Raw genomic sequence first — 8,143 nt, 5'->3', positions numbered from 1 at the left:
GGCTGCAAAAGCAGTCAAGGCGGCCTCTAAATCCCATACTCTCAGATCTCCCAGGTTCATAGTTGTCAACTTACAGATTTGAAAATAAGGGACCAGCAGTGGCGTAGCGTGGGGGGTGCAGGGGGGGCCGGCCGCACCGGGCGCAACATCTGGGGGTTAGGGTTAGGGGGCGAAAATCCACAGGTTAGGGGGCGCAAATCCACGGATTAGGGGGCGCAAATTACTTGCCTTGCCCCGGGTGCTGACAACCCACGCTACGCCACTGGGGACCAGCAGCCTCGAAAATCAGCAGCCAAAATAAGGGATTTTAGTCAACCAGCTGAAATACAAAGTTAAAAGGGACCAGATAATTTGGGAGAGCAGCACCGGTTTTTAGCCCTTCGTTTCCAGAGGTTGCTGCTCAAGACACCAGCCGATGAACCACTGCAATTAAATAACTACAAGCAGCAACCACTTTTCGTGCAAAACGAAGTCCAAGCTATGAAGATGCTGCTGCACTTCTGTATCTTTTCTCTTGTGCTCCATCTGCAGCTGTCAGTTCCATCAGGCGGGGCGGGAGGAAGAGAGATGGGGGGAAATAGCGCCCAAAGTAAACCCTATGCTAGTCTACCACTACAAATCTATGGGAGAAGCGCTTGCGGTCCTTCCACTGCTTTCCCCCTCTATGGTTAGCCCTTGGAACACCTGCCCGTGCCTCCGCATCCTCCTCCTCTCTCTGAACTGCTTTCTCTATGGTTGCCCTCGCTCTCCTCTCAAGGCTCCTCAGCAATTCATAGGCCGCGCAGGCTGCCCATCTAATTCAGGTCCTTCGGTGATGCAGCTGCAGTACAGCCTAGCAGGGGCGGCAGCAGCGGGCAGAGGGGAGGCCACAGGCAGAGACGCTCAGTTCGGCGGCCACGACGAAGATGGCGGCGGAAGGGCCCGAGGCTCCCGCCGGTCCCGGCGGGAAGGGGTTTCTGGGGGCCGAGGCTGGTGAGAGGAGGCCGGAGGGGGGCGGGCTGGGCAGCCAAGCAACACAGTTGGAGCCTCCCTCCTCCCTGGCTGGCAGGGAGAGGAGCTGCTTCCTTTGAAACCCAGGAAATTTAAGGGACATCATCAATAAGGGACAGCAGCGGGACACGGCGCTGGGATAAGGGAGTTTCCTGCCAAATAAGGGACGGTTGACAGCTATGCCCAGGTTGTTCTTGCCCAAGCACCCTCCCTTTCCCACAAATAACATCCTGATTCAAATTTCCCAGAGCTAAGCTTCTGTTACAGTGCCTGTCTTTTCTGTGGTTGCCTATTCAACCAGGAAGGAAGTTCCTTCTATCTTCTTATTGGACCTTGTCGGTTTAGCCCCTGCTTGGAATGCCTGCAGCTTCAAGAGTCAGGTGATGTGCTGTCGGCAACATTGCCTAGAAAAAAAAAGAGAGTGGACGAGCCACTTTATTTCGCAAGAATGTACAGCCTTGTACTCAAGCAGCTAGACATAGTTGCAGGTTAGGGTTTACTTCAGTTTAAAGTTGGCCCAGGCCCCGTGCCAAGGGTGTGGTGCCAATCTCAGTTCATGCAGCCAAACACGTAACATCATCAGCTCAGGGCTTTCCGACCGGCCAAGTCTGAGTCAGTGTGTCACTTCGCTTCACTTCAGTTCAGTCACCTAACAGCGCAGAGGAAATTTCCTTCTGCACCGCTGCAGCTTGGGAGGGTAACCCGGTCACATAACCCAGCAAAGCAGAACTGCAGAAAAGTAGGAATGTCTTCCTTCGTCCTTTGCGCCACCTCTCTTGCGTAAGATTGTCGATGCTGATAGTCCCTATGGGAGCTGTTCAGATGCATGCCCAACTTCAGAGGTTCCTAAACTTATTTGGCCTACTGCCCCCCTTTCAGGGGAAAAAACAACAACTCACTCCCCACCCCACCCCCACCCCAGAAATCTACCTTCTGTAAAAATCAGAAAGATGCCGTTACAAATTTGCATTCTTTTATGTACAGTGGTACCTCGGGTTACATACGCTTCAGGTTACAAACGCTTCAGGTTACAGACTCCACTAACCCAGAAATATTACCTCGGGTTAAGAACTTTGCTTCAGGATAAGAACAGAAATCGTGCAGTGGCGGCACAGCAGCAGCAGGAGGCCCCATTAGCTAAAGTGGTGCTTCAGGTTAAGAACAGTTTCAGGTTAAGTACGGACCTCCAGAACAAATTAAGTACTTTACCCGAGGTACCACTGTACAGTGGTACCTTGGTTCTCAAACTTAATCCATTCCGGAAGTCCGTTCCAAAACCAAAACATTCCAAAACCAGGATGCGGTTTCCCATAGAAAGTAATGCAAAACGGATTAATCTGTTCCAGACTTTTAAAAACAACCCCTAAAACAGCAATTTGACATGGATTTTACTATCTAGCGCGACCATTGATCCATAAAATGAAAGCAATAAACAATGTACCTCAGTCACACAATCAATCAATCAGTAGCTGAACTGGGTTCCACACAGTCACACACAAAAAAAAGAGAGAGCTGCAAAAACAAAAACACATAATAAATAGCAAAAACAGACAGATCTCAGCGTAACACTCAAAATGGAAGCGTGGCACTCAAAACGGAAGTGTAACACTCAAAACGGAAGTGTGGCACTCAAAACGGAAGCGTAACACTCAAAATGGAAGCGTGGCACTCAAAACGGAGCACATTCAGCTTCTGAAAATAGTTTGCAAACGGGAAAACTTACTTCTGGGTTTGCAGTGTTTGGGTTCCAAATTGTTTGAGTTCTAAGGCGTTTGAGAACCAAGGTACCACTGTATCTATCTTTCTACCTATATCCTACAATATCGTAAAGAAATAGGAAAAGGTAAAGGACCCCTGACAGTTAAGTCCAGTCACGAACGACTCTGGGGTTGCGGCACTCATCTTGCTTTACTGGCCGAGGGAGCCAACGTTTGACCGCAGACAGTTTTTCCGGGTCATGTGGCCAGCAGGACTAAGCCGCTTCTGGCGAAACCAGAGCAGTGTACGGAAACGCTGTTTACCTTCCCGCTGGAGTGGTACCTATTTATCTACTTGCACTTTGACGTGCTTTTGAACTGCCAGGTTGGCAGGAGCTGGGACCGAACAATAGGAGCTCACCCCGTTGCAGGGATTCGAACCACTGACCTTCCGATCGGCAAGCCCTAGGCTCTGTGGTTTAGACCACAGCGCCACCCGCGTCCCCAACAGAAATACGTTGCTGTAAATAAGCAGGCAAACTGCAACCCACTTCCTGGGCCTGGGTGAAGTTGAGAAAGGTTCATTCAAGTCTGGGAAAAACCCTTGCCTGCAGCACAATTGCTGGATCCAGGATGGCGTTGTTACCCTCCAGTAATGACCTGGCAGTAAGTGGCATTACACAACAGACGGAACACGTAGGAACCGTTTTTCAAAATTTTCTTCGTTATGTTTCCACTGCCCCCTTATTTTTGTTCAACACTCCCTAATTGCACCCAAGGCTACTGCTGTCCCCCCCCTTGCATCATTCCAGCGCTTCCCAGGGCTTAAATAAGAGGTGCAGAATCAATGGCTCCCAATTCCCACCTTCCCAGATTACTGGCCATTCTGGCTGGAGCCGTTGGATATTGAAATTGGAGGGTGTTGGGGTTAGTCACCTGTGGTTTAAATTATAGGCTGGGAGGGAACCAGTGGCTCAATGGGCCTATTGTGCAAGCCCCTAGGAATCCTGTACCTGTTAAGAGTTGTGTAGCCAAGGGAATTTCAGCACAGAGGAGTGACAAAAGCTGCCTATGCATGTATGTCAATTTGTATGTCAATTTCGATCCCTTATTTGCATATGTGGATCTGAACTATCTACAGTATCCCCCTGCTGGCCCAGGGTGAGAACTTCAGTACATAACAGTTAGAAGTAGTATATACCGTATTTTTCGCTCCATAGGGCGCACCGGCCCATAGGACGCACCAAGTTTTTTTGGGGGGAAATAAAGAAAAAAATTATTTCCCCCCCCCCCCCCAGGCGCTTGTGGGGCCAGCAGCGGGGAGAAGCGCTCTTCTCCCCGCCGCCAGCATGCAGACCAGGTCCGGGGACAGCGGGAAGACGTGCTGCGCCTCCCCGCTGTCCCCGGAGCTTGCGGGGCAGGCAGCGGGGAGAAGCGCTCTTCTCCCCGCTGCCAGCCTTCAGATCAGGTCCGGGGACAGCGGGAAGACGCGCTGCGCCTCCCCGCTGTCCCTGGAGCTTAAGGGGCTGGCAGCGGGGAGAAGTACGCATCTCCCCACCGTCAGCCTCCAAACCACATCGGAAGACAGCGGGATGGAGGCGTTCCGCCTCCCCGCTGTCCCCCGACCTTGTGGGGCTGGCGCTGGGGTTCTCCTGAAGTCTGGAGAGCGAGAGGGGTCGGTGCGCACCAACCCCTCTCACTCTCCAGGCTTCAGCGAAAGCCTGTATTCGCTCCATAGGACGCACACACATTTCCCCTTCATTTTTGGAGGGAAAAAAGTGCGTCCTATGGAGCGAAAAATACGGTATGTAAAAATCAATAAAAAATATTTAAAAAAATAAAAAGATGTACAGTGGTACCTCGGGTTAAGAACTTAATTTGTTCTGGAGGTCTGTTCTTAACCTGAAGCACCACTTTAGCTAATGGGGCCTCCCGCTGCCGCTGCGCCGCAGCTGCACAATTTCTGTTCTCATCCTGAGGCAAAGTTCTTAACCCGAGGTACTATTTCTGGGTTAGTGGAGTCTGTAACCTGAAGCGTCTGTAACCTGAGGTACCACTGTACAAGGGTCTCAATGCCCTCCTTAAGATGTGGCCACCAGCACTTTCCCACATCAACCCAGATTGCCATGTGACATGTCTACAAAAGGGCCCCTGGTGATAATAGCGCTGAAAGAAGTGTATTTTGCAAGAAATCTGAGCTGTCTGTGGTGGAGGAGAGTAAAGATGAAACACAAACACTGATTCACCACACACACACACACACACACACACATGGCCTGGAAGAAAAATTATTTCCAACTCTACGTTTACTTCAGAATAGCCCCAAAGCAGGTATGCATTGCAACAGATTACAGCGGTATCTCGGAAGTCGAACAGAATCCATTCCAGAAGTCCATTTGACTTCCAAAACGTTCGGAAACCAAGGCATGGCTTCTGATTGGCTGCAGGAAGCTCCTGCAGCCAATTGGAAGATGCGGAAGCCAAGTCGGATGTTCGGGTTCCAAAAACCATTCGCAAACTGGAACACTCACGCCCAGGTTTGCGGCGTTCGGAAGCCAAAATGTTTGACTTGCTAGGCATTCAAGATCTGAGCTAAGACAGTATATGGGTACACATAACTGACTTACAAGGAATTAGCAGTTAAATTTCAGGCTGGCAGGTGGAAAGAACAATGGCGTCAGATGAAAGGATTGTTTTTCTTTACTGATATTGTGAATGATGTCAGTGAACTTGAGTCCAGAGCGAAGAAAGTGGATTCTAAAGCAATGTACCTGTTTTTGGACCACCCTGTATAGAATGTGCCCTGGTTGTCTTCTCTTTCATAAGATCTCCTGTCCCCACCATGCTTGGAAAGAATGACTAACGGTAACACCACACAGCTTGGGAACAAGGTACCTGCAGCTTGATGGCACACAGTGAATCCATAAATCATCCAAGAGACTCAGAGGAAACTCCTCTTTCAGGGTTAAGAACCTGGAAAGCTCAGTTGCTTGGAGCATGGTGCCAAGGTTGCCGGTCCGATCCCTGAAATATACTCGGAGCCGAGAGTGGATTTCATGCTCTTTATTCAGCTCATAGTAGTGAGGAATGAAAGTTTCCACAAAATATCTGCTTTATACACATTATTTACACAATGGGCCACACGTGATTGGCTAATTCCGGGATTCTCCTGTAGGCCGATCAGGTCGCGGATTCACTTCCACCTGAAGCTGGATTGGGTGGCTCCTGCGGACCAATCATACTGCTGCATTGTTCTAGGACCAATCAGACTGCTGCATTTGGATCCTATTCAACTCAGAACATAGGATATCCCCACGTAGGATAACTGCATATTTCGGCATTGCAAGGGGTTGGACTAGGGTAGAAATGGCCAAACTTGGCCCTCCAGCTGTTTTGGGACTACAACTCCCATCATTCCTAGCTAACAGGACCAGTAGTCAGGGATTGTAGTCCCAAAACAGCTGGAGGGCCAAGTTTGGCCATGCCTGGACTAGGGGATTCTCAGATTCTGAGAGCAGTACATGTGAAAAGGATCTAGGAGTCTTGGTTGACCACAAACTTGACATGAGCCAACAGTGTGACGCGGCAGCTAAAAAAGCCAATGCAATTCTGGGCTGCATCAATAGGAGTATAGCATCTAGATCAAGGGAAGTAATAGTGCCACTGTATGCTGCTCTGGTCAGACCTAACCTGGAGTACTGTGTCCAGTTCTGGGCACCACAGTTCAAGAAGGACACTGACAAACTGGAATGTGTCCAGTGGAGGGCAACCAAAATGGTCCAAGGCCTGGAAACGATGCCTTATGAGGAACGGCTAAGGGAGCTGGGCATGTTTAGCCTGGAGAAGAGGAGGTTAAGGGGTGATATGATAGCCATGTTCAAATATATAAAAGGATGTCACATAGAGGAGGGAGAAAGGTTGTTTTCTGCTGCTCCAGAGAAGAGGACACGGAGCAATGGATCCAAACTACAAGAAAGAAGATTCCACCTAAACATTAGGAAGAACTTCCTGACAGTAAGAGCTGTTCGACAGTGGAATTTGCTGCCAAGGAGTGTGGTGGAGTCTCCTTCTTTGGAGGTCTTTAAGCAGAGGCTTGACAACCATATGTCAGGAGTGCTCTGATGGCAGGGGTTTGGACTCGATGGCCCTTGTGGTCTCTTCCAACTCTATGATTCTATGATTCTAGGATCCCTTCCAATTCTATGATTCTATGACAGGAGGGGGAAGCTCAGGCTCAGAGGCCAAAGGCAACCCTCCAGATCCCTTGTGACTCTTTTCAGGCCATAGTTCTCAGTGGCCCTTGGCCTTGTGCCCTTCTTAAGAACATTTATCTGGCAGGAGGATGCTCTTGAAGCCTGGTAATGCCTCTTGTTTGCCTTGATGGAGAAGAGACAGGTGTGAAGATGGTCGGTGTACATAGAAGCTTCTTATCCGGGTGTTCACCCTTGGCTGACCTATGCTGGTGCCCTGGGTCAGTGGTACCTGCAAAGGTGCAGGGAACTAGTCAAACCCAGTGGTGTAGCGTGGGGGGTGCAGGGGGGGCCGGGCGCACCGGGCGCAACATCTGGGGGGCACGCTCACACTCGCAGCTCTCTGCCCCTACCTGGCTCACTCACTCTCTCACACTGCAGTGTGGGTGTGTGAATCCGATCCGAGCCCCCGGGTCGCCGCCCACTGTGGAGGGGAGGGTGCCAGGCGTGCGGTGCGGAGAGAGAGCGAGGGACTATCTGGGGGAGGGACAGTGCAGCGGGGGGGGGGCGCAAATTACTTGCCTTGCCCCGGGTTAGGGGACGCAAATTACTTGCCTTGCCCCTGGTTAGGGGGCGCAAATTACTTGCTTTGCCCCGAGTTAGGGGGCGCAAATTACTTGCTTTGCCCCGGGTGCTGACAACCCACGCTACGCCACTGGTCAAACCAGAGCCTATGCAACCACTCAATTGGTGTAATCAATAAAGTTGTGGCCGAAATTCTGCCCAAAACCAAACCAAAATTTGAGTCTTGTCTGAATTTATTTAAGGGGGAGGTTTAAAGGTCTGAACACGAAACAAACGATTCTCTCACACACAGAGAGAACAGCCAACACCTTCTCCCAACAGCCGTGTCAAATATTTCTATTCATTTATTTTTTATTTATGACATTTGCGTATTGCCTTTCATCCGTAGATCTCGGGTCAGTTTGCAACATAAAAATACAAGGTAAAAACACAAATATAAATGCAAATTTAGGCAGACTTTCTTGCGGCGGCGGGGGGACAGGGGAACGGGGACGACGACACAAACTCTACTGATGCCGTCGGGGCTGACTCAGAGCTCTTGAGAGCCAGTAGGATGTTCTAGGCCCAGTATGCTGTTTGAGGAATAGGCCAGCCATTATATATTGTGGGCACCAGGCCACAATTACCTGACAAGAATTGCTTCTTATGTACATGCCAAACCACAAATATTGCCCAAAGTAC

Source organism: Podarcis tiliguerta (assembly GCF_965153285.1).
Source record: "Podarcis tiliguerta genome assembly, chromosome: 5".
Taxonomy (NCBI): Eukaryota; Metazoa; Chordata; class Lepidosauria; order Squamata; family Lacertidae; genus Podarcis; species Podarcis tiliguerta.
The sequence above is the reverse complement of the archived record's forward strand: the minus strand, read 5'-3'. Positions refer to the sequence as shown.